At 32.6% G+C, this 20,117-nt stretch overlaps 1 protein-coding gene and 1 long non-coding RNA gene across 7 annotated transcripts in view; both read right to left on the minus strand.

Annotated features, from left to right (window-relative positions):
• The window catches only part of LOC105836904, a 117,520-nt gene that overhangs the window by 65,040 nt on the left and 32,363 nt on the right, over positions 1-20,117 (minus strand). The gene's annotated exons all lie outside the window — the stretch shown is intronic.
• On the minus strand, positions 577-7,510 carry LOC118647784. Its single transcript, XR_004964921.1, has 2 exons — positions 4,414-7,510; positions 577-4,162 (listed from the first exon to the last, which is right to left on the minus strand). It is a non-coding gene; the product is annotated as an uncharacterized LOC118647784 (long non-coding RNA).

The raw sequence follows: 20,117 nt of genomic DNA on the forward strand, positions 1-20,117 counted from the left end.
CGACAACGATAATTAATCGAGGGAGCCCGAAAAATATGTAACCTACTAATTTTTTTGGCCGTTTTTTCAAAATAATTTGGTAATTATTTACATTAGCGATTCCTCATCAATTTTGATGACCTTCAAATATATTGTCAAGGTTATCATTCTAAACAACTTTTCCCTATACACGTTACCGCCGCTCGGCCTTAGTTTTTGAATTATACACAAAAAATTATTAATACAAAAATTTAATAAATACCATACTTTTTTAATTTGTACCAGAACGTTTTACTATTACTCATCACGGTAATACTCATTTCTCACTGCACAAAACAAACGAATCTGGCAGAAAAAAGCGTCGTTCTGCCACGCAAAGAGAGATATTAACAGTTAAAGTTGACGAAAAAGTTTAATAAATATTATTATTCTTAAAATTTAAAGCATGGAAATTTGCAAGGATTATGTAGACAACGCGTGGGCGGGGGGTGGGGCTCCATCCCTCCCCCTGCATCCCTTCGCCGTAATTTTTTCTAACCTAAACTAACCCAAACATTTTAAGGGGCTACATACACCCAGAAATTTTGAAAAAATGGATTTTTTGTTTTTTGCATATTCGTAAAGTATAAGGTCTTGAGAATATCCCTTGCAAGTTTCAAAGTGATTCCTTGAAAATTGTCGGAGATATAGCAAGAAAGGTCCAAGCGCGTTTGCTGGGGCGCGATGAGCGCTTTCTAATCCTTTGCAGCAGATAGCTTACGCAAGATTACGCCGGCAAGCTAGAATCGAAGTCTTTGAAGCCGCTACATGAGGAGGGTTCACTGTATGGCCCTGGAGTGGATGACTCTATGTAAGTTTGAAAAGAAATTATCTACGTTTTAACCGAATGTCAAACTTTAAACGCGTTTCTTTCGAAACCGTTTTCAAAACGCGTGCCAAAAATATCTCGGAAACGGCTAGACCAATTTACTTAAAATTTGGAGGGCTTAATCTACACAAAAAAGGCAGTCTTTATCGTGGCGGTTTTTTTTAGAGCTCTTACTTTTTTTTGTTAAAAAAACGACCAATTTTTACCCTAAAAAATTGCTTTTTTTTTAAACTGCCGCCATTTTGCCAAAAATCGACATTTTAAAAATCGGCCACGATAAAGACTAGATAATATCATTCAATTTAAGAAAATTCTAGGCTGGTCTGTTTCAGATAAGTTCTGTACGAGCTGCAATTGGCACTGCAAAGCACTTTTTTTTAACAAGGTCTTGCGACGAGGACAATATCTCCGCCATTTTTTAATATTTTTAGTTCAAATTTATTCTGAAACATGTTCTAAGAATGTATTTTAAAGTAAAGAAAACTAGGATTGATTACATACATTACGTTTTAAAAAAAAAAATCGAGAAAAAGGCCTATTGTTTACGTCTCTGGGTGTATGTAGCCCCTTAAAGTCCCTATTTGGTTAATGAAAAAACATTGAAAACAAACAGCGTGGAAAATCGCAAACGTATGTGGTACATGGTACTGTACAAATGTAGACGTCGTTTACTTTACGTTTCATAAATACGATACATGATATCAGTGCCTTACGTAAAATAAACGACATCCACGCTTGTACAATACCACATAGGTTTGCGACTTTCCATGCTGTACATTTCCAATGTTTTTGCATTAACCAAATAGCGACTTTAAAATATTTGGGTTAGGTTAGGAAAAATTACGGGGAGAGGGTGCAGGAGAAAGAACGGAGCTCCTACCCCGCCCACGCGTTCTCTGCCGTACCAGAGTGGGATAGAAGTCACTACAATCGTTTGTTTCCACAATGTTCTGCTGATAGGGCTGCTTTAAACAGAAGCGCCTATTTTTTTCGATGTAGCTTTCAGAAGCTATTTTTTCGGGCTCCCCCAATTGATTATCATTGTCGGAGTCACAACAAAGCTGTTTACCAAAAAAGTTATGAAAAAATATCAAAATTCGGAAAAGTACCTATTGTAAATAATTACCATCTAAGATAATACTGTTCATCAAATTCAACCAAAATGATACATATATAAGTAATATATATCACAACAACCTAAGGTGATATTTGGGGTAAAATTCAAGTAATAACCTAAGTAATACACATTAACTTTCTCTACAAAAATAATGATGTCAAAACATTTTGCGCCAATTATAATAATGGATATTTATATGAACTAAAACATTTACTCTGTTACTATTCTTTGGCCAGTATTCATATATAATTAAGATATTGGCTGCTTTGCGCCTATACAAGGATATAATAAAGACGAAAAATGATATAAAGCAAACAAATAAATATTTTACTATAATTTTAAATGTTTTATCATAAATATTTTTTCAAAAAATTTGGCCCTGCTAAACTGACGCACAAGGAGCAAGGATAAATCAATATAATGACAATTAATATATTTATTCGGAGGGTTTAACACGGCCAAGTTTTTTAAAAAAATATTTATTTAAAATAAAACATTTAGTTATAATAAAATATATTTATTATAATTAGTCTGCTTTACATTATTCTTCTTTTTCGTTACATCCTTGTATAGGCGCAAAGCAGTCAATATCTTAATTATGAATGCTGTCCAAAAAATAGCAATAGAGTAGATGTTTTAGTTCATATAAATATCCATTATTTTAATTGGCGCAAAATGTTTTAATGTCATTGTTTTTGTAGAGGAAGTTAATGTGTATTACTTAGGTTGAATTTTATCCAAAGTATCATCTTAGATTTTTGTAATACATATATATATTTTTTGATTAAATTTGATGAACAGTATTATCTTGAATTCATTTGATACATAAATAAATGTAATTTTTTCTAATCATAAAGGTATATATCACTTAGGTTGAATTTGATCATTAATACTATCTTGAATTTGATTTTTTTCCAAAGAAAAACTATACACTTGGCGCCTTTTTTTACCTTTTTTAAAAAGATAATTTGGTCTTTTCCACAATGTTGATTAGTTCTTTTGCTTAGTTCACTTGTCGCTGGAGTAAATGCCAGTTATTTGACAATTGAACATCAAGATGTATCGTAATTAACATAGTTAATGTAAGAGTTTAACAGTTGTAATAGTTTGATAATTAATCCACAGGGTACCAACTAGAAGTTTGTTTTTTATTCCTGCACTGCTGCACTGGTGCAATAAGTTAAAATAAGACAAATATATTTTTTCTCATTCTTACTTATTGCATTAGTGCAGCAATGCAGGAATAACAAAAAAACCTCAGGTTAGCCCCGGCAAATTTTGAAGAGCGCCATTTTTAAACAAAGGAATAGGGGAGTCGAAAGCGAGAGGATTTTGAGATTCCAAGCATTAGTTGATTAGTTCACTGCTTGGTGGAACTACTGTGTCCTTATAGCCCGGAAGGTAACAACAAAAAAGTGTCAGTGATTTGCTTAGTCTTGGAATAAAGCGTTTTCTCTTATTTTAGTAGTACTGTTGACGAAATGCTAAGTCTGGCTAGCATATCGCGTTGGAATGGACGTCGCAACGCCTCTAATCTTGTTGTAAAAACACTTCGTTGGAATAATTTGCTTACTACTGAACTTATAGATATTTATTGGTTTTTATATAAAAAATTGTTTTAATAAAGTCTGGCATGCAATTGGCACTGAAAAATGAGTCTGGCATCTTCCCAAAGTTGTTGTAAAATGTCGATATGTAGAATCATTTGCTTAGAGCTGTAACTTATCAAGATAATAGTTGAAATATGTAAAATTATTAAAAAATGAGTCTGGCAGCCCTTAAATGTCGTCCGCCCGAGCACGCCGGCAACCCACTGCCCGTCGTATCTCTGAATATTATTAATTATTACTTATTGAAAAAGATTAGAGCTTGTCTAAAGAAAAACAACAATTTTATGCTTATTATATATTATAGTAGTAAACTGATATGTAATTATGACATGTTATGTAATAATAAAACAAAAAATAAATGTTTAAAAATAAAACCGTATTTTAAAGTAATCGACATTATGTAAGTATGCACTTATACAAAATCAATCAACTTTGTTTATTAAAAATGTATTAATTAAAAATCTGAATTATCTGAAATTAAACTTTCAATATCCAATAAATAGTCATTTTCTACATCGCTAAGCTCAGTACTGTTGATATCGTCATCAAATTCTTCGACGATTTTATTTGCTTGAGCACGTTCATCATCTGAAAATAATTTAAAGTTGAATTGATTATTAAAATTGTAAATTTTAATAAGCTATGATAAAAACAAAATTTTTATAAAATAAATTAACTCGTTTTATTTGTAAAAAAGTACTCTGATAATTATATTTTTTAGTCATGATAAGTGTTCTTATTAATTTTAAATTATTTGTTAAATTATTATTAAATTATTTTATTATTAGTTTATTTATTTGATATTAATTGCATTAGTTTAAAATACAATTAATTTATACCTTTATTTTCTTTTTCATTTAATTCAAATAATATATCGCTCACGAACATGGGTAGCTGTTCTCCTTGAAACCAAGTAAACTCGTACTTTCCATCAACTTCTTTCCAGCCGTTCTCAACAGGAACCAAATCTGTCATGTGCTGTAATGAGCATTTCCCCAAGCAATTGCGATGTATGATGCTCTTAAAAGTTGTTGCTTCAATTCAGACTGACGCATCAAAATTTTTGGCACATATTTTCGATACTTCATTTGTACCTTTACATGAATAAGCTTTGGTAAACATTGCGTATCTCGACTCATTAACGGTATTAATTTTGTTTATTCCGTAAACTCTGCAAGTGAATTCTTCTAAAATTTGAAATATACTTGTTAAATCGTTGTTTTCAATATTTCCTAAAGCAAAGGCTTTTTGATAAATATCAGAGCTGCATAAAATACTTAAGGGTCGCTTTTTTCCTCTTCTAAAGCAGGATTGTAGTCGCACTCAGTGAATGCATGGAATCCAGGCAAAGCTTTACAGATGTTTTTACCAAATGACTTATATAATTCTATTACATTTATAAATCTTTATGCATTTGATACACCAACTTCAATCCAAATTTTAATATTATCGTTTTTCAAATTATCCATATTTCCTAGCATAATAACAAGAATATCTGTATCGGAGCATCTTATTAAAACATTTGAATTGTAATTAATGTTACAAACATGATAAACTATTTTAGTATCAGCTTCTTCGTGCTCGGGACATGACAAATCTTGACAAATATTTCTTATAATTCACAACTATCTTCAAAACCTATTGAAAGCGTTATGTATAAAATCTTCTTCTTTCAGTGTAAACAGACTTAAAATCTGTTGTTTTCCTTTGCATATGTATTTATAGGCCTGTGCTTTGTGAAGGGTTTGGTGTACTCAGACACGCAATATGTGAAAATCATGCAAAAAATAGAGTGCCTAGCTAGATTAGCTAGCTCATGAAAATTCTCGAAATTATGTGGTGTTCCTTTGTTATAAAGAAATAATTCGCGATATCTCAAACATCAACAAAATTAATAACAATAAGAAAAAATATAAATTTAAAGTAAAAATAATATTAATTAAAACGTTAAAGAGGTTGCCAAACAGATTTTTTGGCCAATATCAGCAGCCACATTAATTTTTTTACAATTTCATATATTAAAATTGTTACTTCAATAAATTTTACTTTTAATAAAGTCATTTATAATGTGTAAAGTGTTAAATAATATTCGGGGCCGTTAGGCAACGAGCTACCGGCGTGCCGGCGTGCTCGGGCGGACAACATCAAAAAAGCTGCTAGACCGATTTCCAAGCCACTACTAGTAGCCAGACCCATTTTTTAAATATTTTTACATATTTTAACTATTATCTTAAAAAGTTACAACTCTAAGCAAATAATTCTACACATCGAGTTTTTGCAACAACTTTAGGAAGAGAGAACTGCCAGACTCGTTTTCCACTGCTAATTGCATGCCAGACTCTACTAAAACATTTTTTTATACAAAAAACAATAAATAATATTCGGGGCCGTTAGACAACGAGCTACCGGCGTGCCGGCGTGTTCGGGCGGACAACATTAAAAAAGCTGCTAGACCGATTTCCAAGCCACTACTAGTAGCCAGACCCATTTTTTTATATTTTTACATATTTTAACTATTATCTTAAAAAGTTCAGTACTAAGCAAATTATTTCAACATAAGTGTTTTCATGACAAGATCAAAGGTGTCGCGACGTCCATTCCAGCGAGACGCCGCAGCCAGACTCTGCATTTCGTAAACAGTACTACTAAAATAAAAGAAAACGTTTTATTCTAAGACTGAGCAAATCATTTAAAAAAAATATCGTTATAGTTGATACGGAACGTTATAAAGTATTAGGTAAAATTAAATTTGCATAGAAATGATTTTAACTCTAACTTGTTTCTTTTTGTAAAGTTTAATGCAAAATAAATAAATAAAAAGTTATCAGTTATTTGTTACTTTTAATCTATTAAGTCCCATGGCAAAACAAGTCGCGATGTCAAAAAAATGTTGACGTAGTTCTTAGCAGCGTTTCTACCAATGATTTTTGCAAAAAGTTAATTGCAAAAACTTATTTAAACAATTTGTTATAAACAAATTAACAAGTAATCATGTATAATATGGTCATGTAAATACCCTCATTTATGCATTAAAAATTATTTCTAAATTTTCTTATAATAAATAGAGTTATTATATATATTTTTGTCGTGGTTTTTTGCATAAAATCGATTGGCGTGGTTTATTTTAATCTACAATAAAATAATTCTTTGTTAATTTGTTTATATAATAAATTGTTAAAAAAATTTTTTTGCATCTAACTTTTTGTTGCAAAAATCATTGCTAGGGCGTTGCTAGGAACCGTGTTAACATTTTTTCGTTATCGCGACTTGTTTCGCTATGGGACTTAATAGGTTAATAAATAGTAGCGTAGCGTCTTCGCGGAGAATTAAAAATTAAAAAAATTGATGATAAAAAATTAAAACATTTTAAAGAATTTATTTGTATAAAAAATGTGAGTATTTCACGTTACACCTTATTGTGGTGACATCGGAAAATATCAGAAAATATCACATTTTCATACCGCCAAATATAGTTTTAGAACAGAATAAAAAATCTGATCAGAAATTCTTAAAGTTCACTTTTCACCTTTCTATTGACCACCATTTTAATTGCTTTATCTTTTTTTCTAATAAATACGGGCGTTTAAAAAAAGGCAAATTTTTCAAAAAATCTCTTTTCTTTTAATATGTTCGACTTTTTAACCAATACTATAATTCTGAATCTTTTTTCTTTCGATTGAAAAAAAAGCATTAAAATCAATTAAATTTATTCGGAGATATAAGCCGAAATAGTTAAGGAGTTACGCTGTTGATACTAATCGTAACTTTATTATAGTTCGTACCCTGAAAGTTAAGAAAAATAATTTAGAAGATTAATTAAGTATTGAATTTGCACATACATAAAAGTATTTAAAAAATTTTTACATTTTCTTTTTTTATATCTAACAAGGGGACCTTACGGGTCATGGAACACCGATTTATTTATACTTATAGGATTTGAAGATCAGTACCCGGACTTCAATTTCCTAAAGCAGTACGATGCGCTTCTCAAAAATACTCGAGAAAATCGATTTTGAAGATTTCCGATATCTGTAAGTACAGAAAATTTTAACCTATTGTCAGAGCCGCTCGTAGCCGAGCGCACAGAGCTCTAGTTTCGTAAGCGCGGAGTCGCTGGTTCGATTCTCGCTCTGGCATCAATTTTTTTTTCATAAGTTAATAAAGTTTTTTTTTAATCCTATATCTTAACATTTATCAAATTGAAATGCTAATTAATTATTAAATATTTATTTGTTATTTTTTAAATAAAAATTAACATTTTTTATTTTTAATTACTACTTGATTGAAAATGCGAATATTTATAATAAATTAAAATTTGGTACAAAAAATGGAAAACATTAAAGAAAATGAAATACTTTTTAAGAGATTACGAGTAAATACAAAAATAATATAAAAAACAAAAATAATATTTATAAAAATGGTTGTTTAATTTTTATGAGTTATTAATTCATGTATGTTATAAAATATATTAATAATAAATACATTACTCGTCAGTATTACATGAGCCAATTTAATTTTTATTTAAAAAATAACGAATAAATATTTAATAATTAATTAGCATTTCAATTTGATAAATGTTAAGATATAGGATTAAAAAAAAAACTTTATTAACTTATGAAAAAAAAATTGAGGCCAGAGCGAGAATCGACTCCGCGCTTACGAAACTAGAGCTCTGTGCGCTCGGCTACGAGCGGCTCTGACAATAGGTTAAAATTTTCTGTACTTACAGATATCGGAAATCTTCAAAATCAATTTTCTCGAGTATTTTTGAAGAAGTGCATCGTACTGCTTTAGGAAATTGAAGTCCGGGCACTGATCTTCAAATCCTATAAGTATTAAAAAAATCGGTGTTCCATGACTCGTAAGGTCCCCTTGTAAGATAAAAATTTCGAATAACTGCTTCTGCGTTTTATGCCCAAATGTACAAATATGAAAACAATTCCTAAAATCAGTGATGTTAGAAAAATAGTATATTGTGTACAAGTGAGGAACGTTGGATATTTCCTGCAAATGTAGAATGGATGCACGAGCCAAAGGCAAGTTTACATGCACAAATAGCAATAGCCGATCCGCACATGCTGTACACAATATTTTTTGTGCGTCGTAGTCTTTGAATGTAAATTGACAGGTGACCCTACCCAAGGTGAGAGGCCTTCATTTGCGCACAGTACAATTGAACGTTGCAATTGCCCACCGTGCTATTAGACACGAAACTTGCATACCGTTTAATTGCGCACCATTCAATTGCGCACCGTTCAATTGCGCATAGTTCGTTTGGACACAGTTCGATTGGACACAGTTCGATTGGACACAGTTCGATGGCGCACCGTTCAATTGCGCACCGTTCAATTGCGCACCGTTCAATTGCACACTATTTAAGTCGCAAACTCATGTGGTGCAGTAAATGCTTTACACACACACACACACACGCACACGCACACGGGGAGAGTGCAAGGGGAACCTTCGGCTCTCCCCTCCCGCATCCATCCCATCCAAGTCGCTAAGCTATGTACACATTGCAAACGCAGCCATAATGTATGAATATTTAATATGCGTTTGATTAAACGGTGCGCAATTGAACGGTGTGCAATTGAACAGTGTGCAATTGAACAGTGTGCAACTAAACGGTGCGCAATTGAACGGTGCGCAATCAAATGGTGTCCAATCAAACGGTGTCCAATCAAACTGTGTCTAATCGAACTGTGTCCAATGGAACAGTGTCCAATCGAACTGTGTCCAATGGAACGGTGTCCAATCAAACTGTGTCCAATCGAATAGTGTCCAATTGAACAGTGCGCAATGTTTCGTGTCTAATAGCACGGTAGGCAATTGCAACGTGTCCAATTGTACTGTGCGCCATTGAACCTCTCCCACCCAAGGTTAGGTTCGCAAAAGCGGTGAAGCGTCAGTAATCATACAAAAGTTACCGTATGCGTGTCACGAGGTAACGTAAATAAAATAATAAAGTTAGAAGTAGATAAAGTCAGTTGGTCGTTGGAAAAAAAATATTTTTTATGCCATCATGTCATCTATTGAGGGCACAAAAACAGTAAAATAATAGTTCACTTGCGTGGAATAACTGGGTTGTAGATAAACGGTGACTTTGCGACCGGAAGATCACAAAAAAAACTTTCGGTGCACATGTAATAAAAAATTTATTTATTAACAATCGAGGCCCAGATCCAGTTTATTTATCCCAAAGTATCCATGCAAACATATGTAAAATAAAAAATTTTTTATAATTGTTAAGTTGTAAAAATTGTTTCTGCGTTTTGTGACAAAATTTACAAGTACGAGAACACTAAGGTCAACGGCGTTAAAAAAATAATTTATTAATAATAAAGGCCCAAAAATATTGTTTACTTTAAAAATATCCAAGCCATTTGAATATGTAAGATAAAACATTTTTAATAACTGTTTCTACGTTTTGTACTATTTGTACACAAGCAACAAAGAGAAATCTATCTAACAAGAAGAGGTCACAATGTAATAATGATCAATTTGGATCATTGACTTATTCTGTTAATAAATTATTATGTCAAATGTTACTAGGTAAAAAGATAGTCTAAATTACTCAAGCGATAGCAAGAAAATCGTAAAAATTACGAGCATCAACCTCAAGAAGAAAATATTTTAACACACAGCACAGCAGCAGCGTGCTAACCTTTTAATTTTGACATTGCGGATTCAAGTTTTGACGAGCAACTTTTTTTTCTTGAATAAAATTTTCTCTTTAATAACATGAGATTTTTTAACATAAAATTAATATAATTGTTCGCGCGTGCGTAGGGTAAACGCGATCGCACGGAGGGAATGCCGGGATCCGTCCCGATAGAGACGCGAAGTGAGTGGTCAGGAATGCGGGAGATTCACGGGAGGTGATAGGAATAAGGAGGCGTTGATGTCACTCACATTTAATTATTTATTTACAAACGACCGTTCGGAGCGAGAGGCGAACCGTATCTTTTACAAGGTATCGGATATCTTGATACGCCCTGATATTGCGCTGCCTAATCGACGCGGAAATCTTGCAGAGCCTCGAGATCGAGGCCCTCGCGAATCCGGAAATCTTGCGCGCGATCCGACGAAGATCTTGTGCGCGAGGCAGAGGACGTTCGCGGGAAAGATACGGCCACCTTCGCACGGACGTAATACACTCACCACATTCACGCGAATACAAAATTGAAGGATTAAACAACGTGGGTTGACGGAAGAATTAATTCACGCGCACTATCACGGCGCGACTGAGAGGAAAGAAGCGGAAGTGAATCCCCGCAGCTAGGATCGGCGGAAGACGGGAGAGATCTGCTGGACGATCTAATTTCGGTGCCGGGCTGCGAGAGACTCAAGAATTATGCCTCGTAAAACAATTACGATCGGAGGCGAGAAAAGGGGCGGTAGGGAACCGATATCGAGACTTATTTGGGCATGGATTTGGACGTGCCCTTTTTTGGGCATGTTTATTTGCATAGTTACCGAGATGCATAGTTACCGGCGATGAGAGCAAACGAAAATCGCGCGTGTGAGGAGCTAGTGACAGCGCCGCGCGACTCGGTGCATCGAAGAAATGAACTACAATGAGTTCGATGGCTGTCAGTAGCCCTCACTACTCGCGGATAAAACAGAGCAAATAAAAAGAAAATGTCAAAACTCTTAAATAATTGCTATAGTCTCGAACAATAATTAATACATTTTATTAGGTGTACAAATAAATTTCCGCCGTTTTTTTTTTTCGGATCAAAAATTGGGCATTTATTGTGAAAGAACGGAACCTTATGTTTTATTCAAAGTATCGTCCATTGCTTGCTTGTCTTCTTGTGTTTGGCACAAATCTTGATCCAATAATGCTTCCAATTCCACGTCGTACACTTTCGGCCTTCCGCTACGTTCTTTGTCTTTGATGTCAAATTCACCGTTCTTAAACTTTTGAAACCACTCACGACAACTTCTCTCACTTAAGGCAGCCTCACCATATGCTTCTACAAGCAATCGATGCGCCTCAGCTGAGAATTTCTTCAAATTGAAGAAGTAAATCAAAAGTTCCCGCAAATGACGCTTATTCGGCTCAAAACTCGACATTTTCGCACACAAAAGAATATATTATACTAATAAAAATTCACTAATAATTCAAGGTTATATTGTTGACAAATGTCCAACCTTACGATAATGGCGGTTACATGTGACAATTTTAACCATAACTTACTGGTGATGCCAACTTTTGTTAAACAACAAAAACTTATTTGTACACCTAATAATTCTTTATTTTATAAAAATACATTTTTCCTTTGTCTGTAAATTCGTTAAAAATGTCTGAAAATTAATATAATTGTGTTTTTAAAGCAATAAAATATACACAACACAAATAAATTTGAAACATTTTATTATACACTACAAAAAAAATAGGGAACACTTTTCGTATACCGAAAATTTAGGCTATATTCAAATCACTGGAACTCGGCGAAAAATTATCGTAGAATCAAAATCCAAAAAGTTTTAAAGCTTGAAATTTCTTTTTTCAAACGCTTTTTAACGATTTCAGTTATCTTTCTTTTCACCAACGTAACATAATGATGAAGCTTGAACCGTTAAAATAAAAATTTTTAATGCAAATTTGCTGCGCTGCATCTCGCGTGAAAAAAATCATAGAGAATTTGTTACTTGCATCTTATATTGAGATCTTTTCCCTTTATTTTGAGTGATTGTTCATAGCTGTACAATTTTTTTTTACAGAATTATGGAGATTTTAAGCAAAAATAGTCATTTTGACTTTCATCGCTTGTTACTCGTGAACAGATCAAGCTCAGCAAAAAAGCGTTGGAAAGCTGAAAGTTTGCGTTTTTGAATGCTGTTATTAATTTTTACACATTTACTTTTTCGAATTTCGAATTACGAATCGTTTGTTCAGATACGTTATGTAAATAAAATTCATTGCAAATATTCCTTGCAGTTATTGTCCGTCTTTGCAAAACGTGGCAAACAATTTCTCGATCTTGTCTGACAGTAGTTTTTCGACCACGACTACTGCCTTCACGTCTCGTATAACGTCCTGTCACTTGATATCGTGATCAAGCTCTACTCACTACAGAGATAGTGAGCACACCAACACGGTGCGCTACATGATGCACGCAAAAACCTTCAAGAAATGCGATTATTTGTGCAACTTCTGTTGCAGTCAAATGTCTACGCGGCATTTTTGAAAATTTCGTATACTAAATACACTACGAGAGTCGTCCGTATACTTTACATTTATTTCAAAATCTCTTTGTACGTAAACATTACTTGTAAACATTACGACATGTATGTGAGTAGGTGCGTACTCGTAATGTTTACATGTAATGTTTACGTATAGAGGCTTTAAAACAAATGTTTAACACAGACGATTCTCGTAGAGTATTGAGCTTGTATACGAAATTTTCAAAATGCCACGTAGACATTTAAACGCATTTAAAACGACATAAAACAACATTTAAAAAGTCGCAAAGAACAGTCGCAAGCGTGCGCGTGACGAACCGCGGAGTCCTTACCTTTGCTGTAAAACACATAAGTTATACATACACACACACACACACACACGCGCGCGCGCACAATATGCACAATCCGACCGACATCCTCCACGTGGTGTACATTGGATAACGCTAATGCTGGCGATAAGCGTTATTAAAAAAAAAAATGTAAGTAAAATGTAACTTTGTAACTTGGTCAAAAGAGTATAAAAAAATGCTGAAAAGAACGTCATAAGCAATTCCAGCAATTCCAAGAATGATAAACACGTGGGATAAAAATGTTTTATTCCATAAATGTTAGTGTTTATTACTAGCGGAGTAATCGTACTATAAAACTTTGTTTTAGCAATGTGATTGAATCTTTTTTCACAGTACATTAAACTAGATGAAAACCGTAAAATATGCGATTTTCTACGTAATCTTTGAACGCGATTTGTTGTTAGAAAAAGTAAATCTGTGAAAAAATTAATAACAGCATTCAAAAGTGCAAATTTTCAGCTTTCCAACGCTTTTCTGCTGAGCGCTGTACGTTGATCTGTTCACGAGTAACAAGCGATGAAAATCAAAATGACCATTTTTTCTTAAAATCTCAATAACTTGGTCAAAAAAAATCTTACAGCAATAAACAACCACTCAAAATAAAGGAAAAAGATCCCGCTATAAAATGCAAGTAACAGAAATTCTCTATGAATTTTTTCACGCGAGATGCAGTGCAGCAAATTCGCATTAAAATTTTTCATTTTAATGAGTCAAGCTTCATCATTGTGCCACGTTGGTGAAAAGAAAGATAACTGAAATCGCCAAAAAGTGTTTGAAAGAAGAAGTTTCAAGCTTTAAAACGCTTTTTGGGTTTTGATTCTACAATAATTTTTCGTCGAGTTCCAGCGGTTTTAAAATAGCCTAAATTTTCGGTATACAAAAAGTGTTCCCTATTTTTTTTTTTTTTTTAGTAGTATATATAGAACTAGACGGAAAAGTACAAGTTGCAAGATGATATTTATCGTAAAACAAACCAAACAGTAATTCACATGGCATCTCGAGCATCGTATAAAAGCCTTTTTGCTGTTGCATGGTCGTTTTTAAATATCTGTCGCAAAACATACTTCGTTTACATTTATAAACTTCTCTCTCTATTAGCCTACCTACCGACCATCTCTTTTTCTACCTGCTTCAAAGATATAACATACATTATAAAGGGACGCTAGTTTTAACTGCTTCACAAAAACGTTTCAAATTTATTTGTGCTGTGTATATTTTATTGCTGTCATTACTGTAAAAACACTATTACATTTACTAATTTGCATTCATTCTATAACAAATTCAACAAGCAAATTTAAAAAATGCACTTTTATAAAGTAAATAATTAAAATGTATTAATTTTATTAATTTTATGTTAAAAAATCGTAAGTCAATAAAATTTTTTTTATTCAAAAAAAAAATTGCTCATCGAAACTTGAACCCGCAATGTCAAAATTACAAGTCTAGCACGCTGCCGCTGTGCTACACGTTTCTCATTAAAATATTTTCTTCTTTAGATGTTTTTTAATTATGATTTTCTCGCAAACGATTGTAGTTCAGATTATTCTTTAACTCAGTAACGCTTGACATGATAATCTATCGATAGAATAAGTTTCATCAAAGTCGATTATCACACTATATAAAACAATATTACAAAAATTACGACATCTGAGTATTATGATAAAATATTTCTAGTTCACTTTCTTATTAACATTTGTAATTTTAAATTTTTATTATTTTTATACAAAGTATACTAAAATTTGTGCTAATTTGTTGCTTCAAGCTAGCACAAAAACTTTTAAAATATAATGTTATTTTAAAAATATTTGTACTCGGCACTGCACCATCATGCACCATCGGATACCTACACTTAAAAAATTCGTTGCTCTTAATATTCGATACTAAAATGTTCTAGAAAACATGTTATCGAAATATCCGATTGTCAGCAACAAATTTTTCAATCAGAGCTGTTCCGGAATTCACTGTCAATTACAAAATTTTCGCAACAAGATTTCGTACGGATTTCTTTTACAGATTTGAAAATTATTTTCCAGAATTAAAATATACGTATTAATATCAGTCTATAGACTGATTAATACTGGAATTTATATCAAAAACAAAAAAAATGTATAATTATATATAAATCGAAAATAAATAAAAAATATTTTTATTCTTGGTATATAGTCCAATCTACAATTAATATTAATACGTAAATACGTACTAAAAAGTTTTTATTACAAATAATTATTTATTATAAATAATTAAAAATAATATAAATAATGTGTATAAATAGATTTTTTGTTTTTGGTGTAAAATCTAGTATACAGATTGATATTAACATGTATATTTTAATTCTAAAAAAAGATTTCTAAATCCATAAAAAAAATACATACGAAATCTTGTTAATAATGCGCATTAATAATTCTACAGTTGACGATTCCAAATTGGACATCTTTTCCTTAACTTTTCACTCTTAAATTAATTTCTCCTAAAAAAATAATTACAATATTTGATAGTTCTACGTTTTTCGATTTGTTGATTACGAATCTGAAGTCAGATTTGCAAAATTCAAAATAGCAGATCAAATATAGAGACCATAATGTACAGAATTGATAGAAATTCCGATTATTATTGGTATAGAAAATTTTCGGGTCGTTGATTACGAATCTGAAGCACAGTATAAGTATACACAGTAGCGACAGTGAGTCGGCACCTTTGATGTCGTGTTGCCTAGTCACATGACCTGTCGCCATTTTGAGAGTAGTACAGGCGCGCTATTTTTAATTTGGTTATGAAAATAATTATATAATTATATAATGGTAATAATTAATAAATTGATCAAATTTATTTGTCATCTCTTTAAAATTTTATATCACTTTTACACAATAACAATAATTATAACTTATTACTTATACTCTTTACTATATCATAGGTTAGATACAGTCACAGGGCGCAACCATCTTCTCGGTAATACAAGCTGACGAATGCGCACTAGAAATTTGTTACATCAAAATCGTTCACTGTCACTACTGTGTATACTTATACTGTGTCTGAAGTCAGATCTACTAATTCCAAAATGGCGGAATCAATATGGCCAAAATGTTATACATTTTTTCCAATCTGTAACTGTATCAATTCTAAATTTTTCACATCGCTAATCATGTACTTGAAAAAAGCGGATTATCAAAAATATAAGAGTCCAATATTCAATATAGTTCAGCTAACATGGCTGTTACATAAGATTACATCGCTTCTAATTTCAATTCATCGGCATTAGAATTGTATTTTTTTAGATACTCATTAGCAAATCCAACAATTTCAAAAATTCTTAATAAGACTAAAATTAAGAGATATAAGATAGAGATATAGATAAAAAACTAGGAAAATAAATATAAAAAGTACCAAAAAATCAAATTTCGGCCGTTTTTGCAAAATGTTTATAAAAAAATATAATCTGCAAAAAAATACTGAAAAAATATGTTTTTGTACATCAGAAAAATATTTGGTAAAAATTTCAGACCTCTATATTCAATACTCTTCGAGAAATCGATTTTTCTCTAAAAAAGCATTTTATCAACTTTGATTTGTTATAAATAATCAAAAATAAATAATTGAGTATAAAAACCTATTGGAGTATGTTGAACAACTTTTCAGTTATCGGGAAAACTCAAAATCCCGATTAATTCTTAAAAATTATAGAATTTATAATGAAAAATAAAATTTAAAAAAAGTAAAAAGTAGACTTCTCACTAACAGTGAAAAGCATCCCCTTAATTATTTGCCATAAGAGCATCACATATTGTCCAAATATTTTCTTTCAAGTAATCAAGTATTTCACGCATTCCTCTAGCATATTTAAAACCGTTAGAGTGTTAAGACGTTCCTCTAAATGATAAAATTACTGTCAGAAATATACAAAATAAATAATCTTCTAAAATAAATATACATTATATAATTGTCACTTTAAATAAATTCGTCTGTAAAAAATTTTAATTACAAACCCGTATTTAGACATTCGTATTTTGAGGTTTTAACCCTTTGATTGCCAAATTAGATTTTTTTCAGCACATTTTCTTAAAACTTTGCACCTACGTTTTTGGATCGCTGATTCCGACTCTAAATTCAGATTTTGCAAATTCAATATGATAGACCTAATAAAGCCGCCATCAGCTAGTAAATTATTGAAAATCCGGATATTTTTACAGTAAATCCATTTTTGTTTAGGTTTTATTACAGACCTAAGATTGAATGATAAAGATATTATCAAAATTTAAAGTAGCAGATACAATATGGCTGTCTGACAAATATCACTCCCTCTTAGCATTATCCAGATTCTATCTCAAAAGCGATACATCTAACCAAAATATCACAACAGATCATTTATATTGTAAATTTTGTATAGAATACTGCTATATTTTTCTAAACTTAAAATTTTCAGTTTTTAATATTTCCATCCACTATGTTGGATCCGCTATTTAAAATTTTACAGTTCTGACCTCAAATTAATAATCGACAATCTCAAAAACCCTTTACACATTTGATCAAAAATGATCAAATCCCAAATATAATTTTAGAAAAATCATTTTTTTCTGAAAAAATCGCACATTTAAATTGAACAATCATTGAAGAACAATTCAATGCAAAAAAACTTGAAAAATGTGTAAACTAACAAGTATTTCTGTATCGAAAAAATCAAATATCATCATTAGTATCTTAAAACAATTTTTATAATATAAAAATAAAAGAAAAACAAGTGGAAAGTATACTTCCCACTGACAATGAAAGAGTTAAGAATCATAAATTTTAAATAAAAAATAAAAATTGCGAAATAACAGATCCAATACAGCAAATGCAAGATTCTAAATTCAAAGAATATCTTAGAACCTTGTTATGTAAAAGTTTTTGGGGTCGCTAATTAGAAATTTGTAATCAAAAATAATACATAAAACTTCAATAATTAGAGTAAGTTTGATATGCCTTGGAGATGTTTCCGCCAAACTATACTGTCAAATATCGGCTTCTGCCATTAAATAAAACAGTATCCTCAGGTGACTTATTTTAAAAATCTGATAACGGAATCGTAATCGGCATTTTTTTTAAATAAAAAATAGATAACCAGTCTTACGGAAATTGGCTGAATTTTAAAAATTATTCCGGCTTATTAAATTCACTATTTTCAAAAATCTGATTGCGGATTTATAATCAGCGACCCCGAAAACTTTTATACACAAATTTTCATAAAAATTGAAAGTATATATGTATATACATATATTTTAGAATTTACATTTGCCATAATATTGAATCCGCCATTTTTAATTTCAAAAATTTGGTAACAAAGAATCCCGCACCAATTGTACGGAAATTAGCTCTCGGCGGATTTAGATGAAATTTTAGGAAAAGGTCCAGTTCAATTTTCTGATAAAAAGTTCTCATGGGCCGAACTCCATTTAAAGCAGTATTTGGACCCTGAAAAGCCTTAAAGGAGAAATAATAGCAGATTCACGGTAACGAAGACTATTACCTAAGAATATCATGAATTATAATTTAGGATATTGCTGGGTAGTGTTTATGGGAGTGCTCAATAATACGAGTACCCAAGGTGACATTTTCTCCACCTGGGCCTTGTCTATCGATTGGGCCTTGCATACATTGAGCGAGTCGGACCCAATTGTACGTTCTACTCATGGTTCCCATATTCACGATCGCATATACGCATTATATATATAATGAGTATTATATAATGTGTATTACATATGTAATGTGTATATGCGACCGTGAATATAGGAACCATGAGTAGAACGTACAATTGGATCCGATCCCGCTCAATGTACGCAAGGCCCCATCGACAAACAAGGCTCAGGTGTAAAAAATGTCACCTTGGGTATTCATATTATTGAGCACTTCCATAAACACTATCCAGCAATATCCTAAATTATAATTAATAATATTCTTAGGTAATAGTCTTCGTTACCGTGAATCTGCTGTCATTTCCCCTTTGAGGCTTTCCAGGGTCCAAATACTGCTTTAAATGGAGTTTGGCCCATGAAAACTTTTCATCAGGAAGTTAAACTGGACCTTTTCCTAAAATTTCATCCAAATCTGCCGAGAGCCAATTTCCGTACAATTGATGCGGGGTCCTTTATAATCAGACTCGGAAGATTTCTACATAGATTTTCATGAGAATTAAAAATATTTTAAAACTTCCATCCATCATATTGAATCCGCCATTTTTAATTTCAAAAATCTGATAGTAAATTCATAATCAGTGACTCTGAAAATCCCTATGCACAGATTTTCATAAACATTTAAAATACTTCAAAATTTCTGTCCGCCATATTAGATCCGCTAGACCACGCCGGTAGCGGCGATGGGGATGCTGCTTGGCATCGAGCCTCTCGATCGGGTAGTATTGGCGGCCGCGGCGACGGCGGCCTACCGCTTAAGGTGTGAATCAAGGTGGAAGACAGGAACCTTCCACACGAAATTTCCTGAGGGAATCCTATCAGGCACCATTTTTGCAATGGGACAGGATAAGAGGATGGTGATTCGTACCTTCGAAAGAAGGTACAGGATAAACTTCCCCGGGCGCTGGGAGTGGAACGGCTCTAAGGGACCGATCCCTCGGGATAAAGACGTCTGATTCACGGATGGCTCCAGAACGAGTGCGGGCTCGGGAGCTGGTCTTTACTGTCAGCGCGACCGGGCAGAAATCGTCATCCCACTTGGCGAACACGCTACGATTCTCCAAGCGGAGGTGTTAGCCATCATTAGATGTGCCCAGAACCTATTAGAGTCTAATAGGGTGGAAAGGCGTATCCGGATTTGCTCGGACAGTCAGGCGGCGCTTAAGGCGCTTGAGGGTCCAAGAATTAACTCACGACTAGTCTGGGATTGCAAGTGCGCACTGGATGAGTTGGCGAGGAATAATGATGTTGGCCTAGTATGGATCCCTGGGCACTCGGAGATCAAGGGCAACGAAATGGCGGACCTGCTTGCTAAAGAGGCGGCCGAAACAAGACTGT

The sequence above is a fragment of the Monomorium pharaonis genome, chromosome 1 (assembly GCF_013373865.1).
Source record: "Monomorium pharaonis isolate MP-MQ-018 chromosome 1, ASM1337386v2, whole genome shotgun sequence".
In the NCBI taxonomy this organism is placed as follows: Eukaryota; Metazoa; Arthropoda; class Insecta; order Hymenoptera; family Formicidae; genus Monomorium; species Monomorium pharaonis.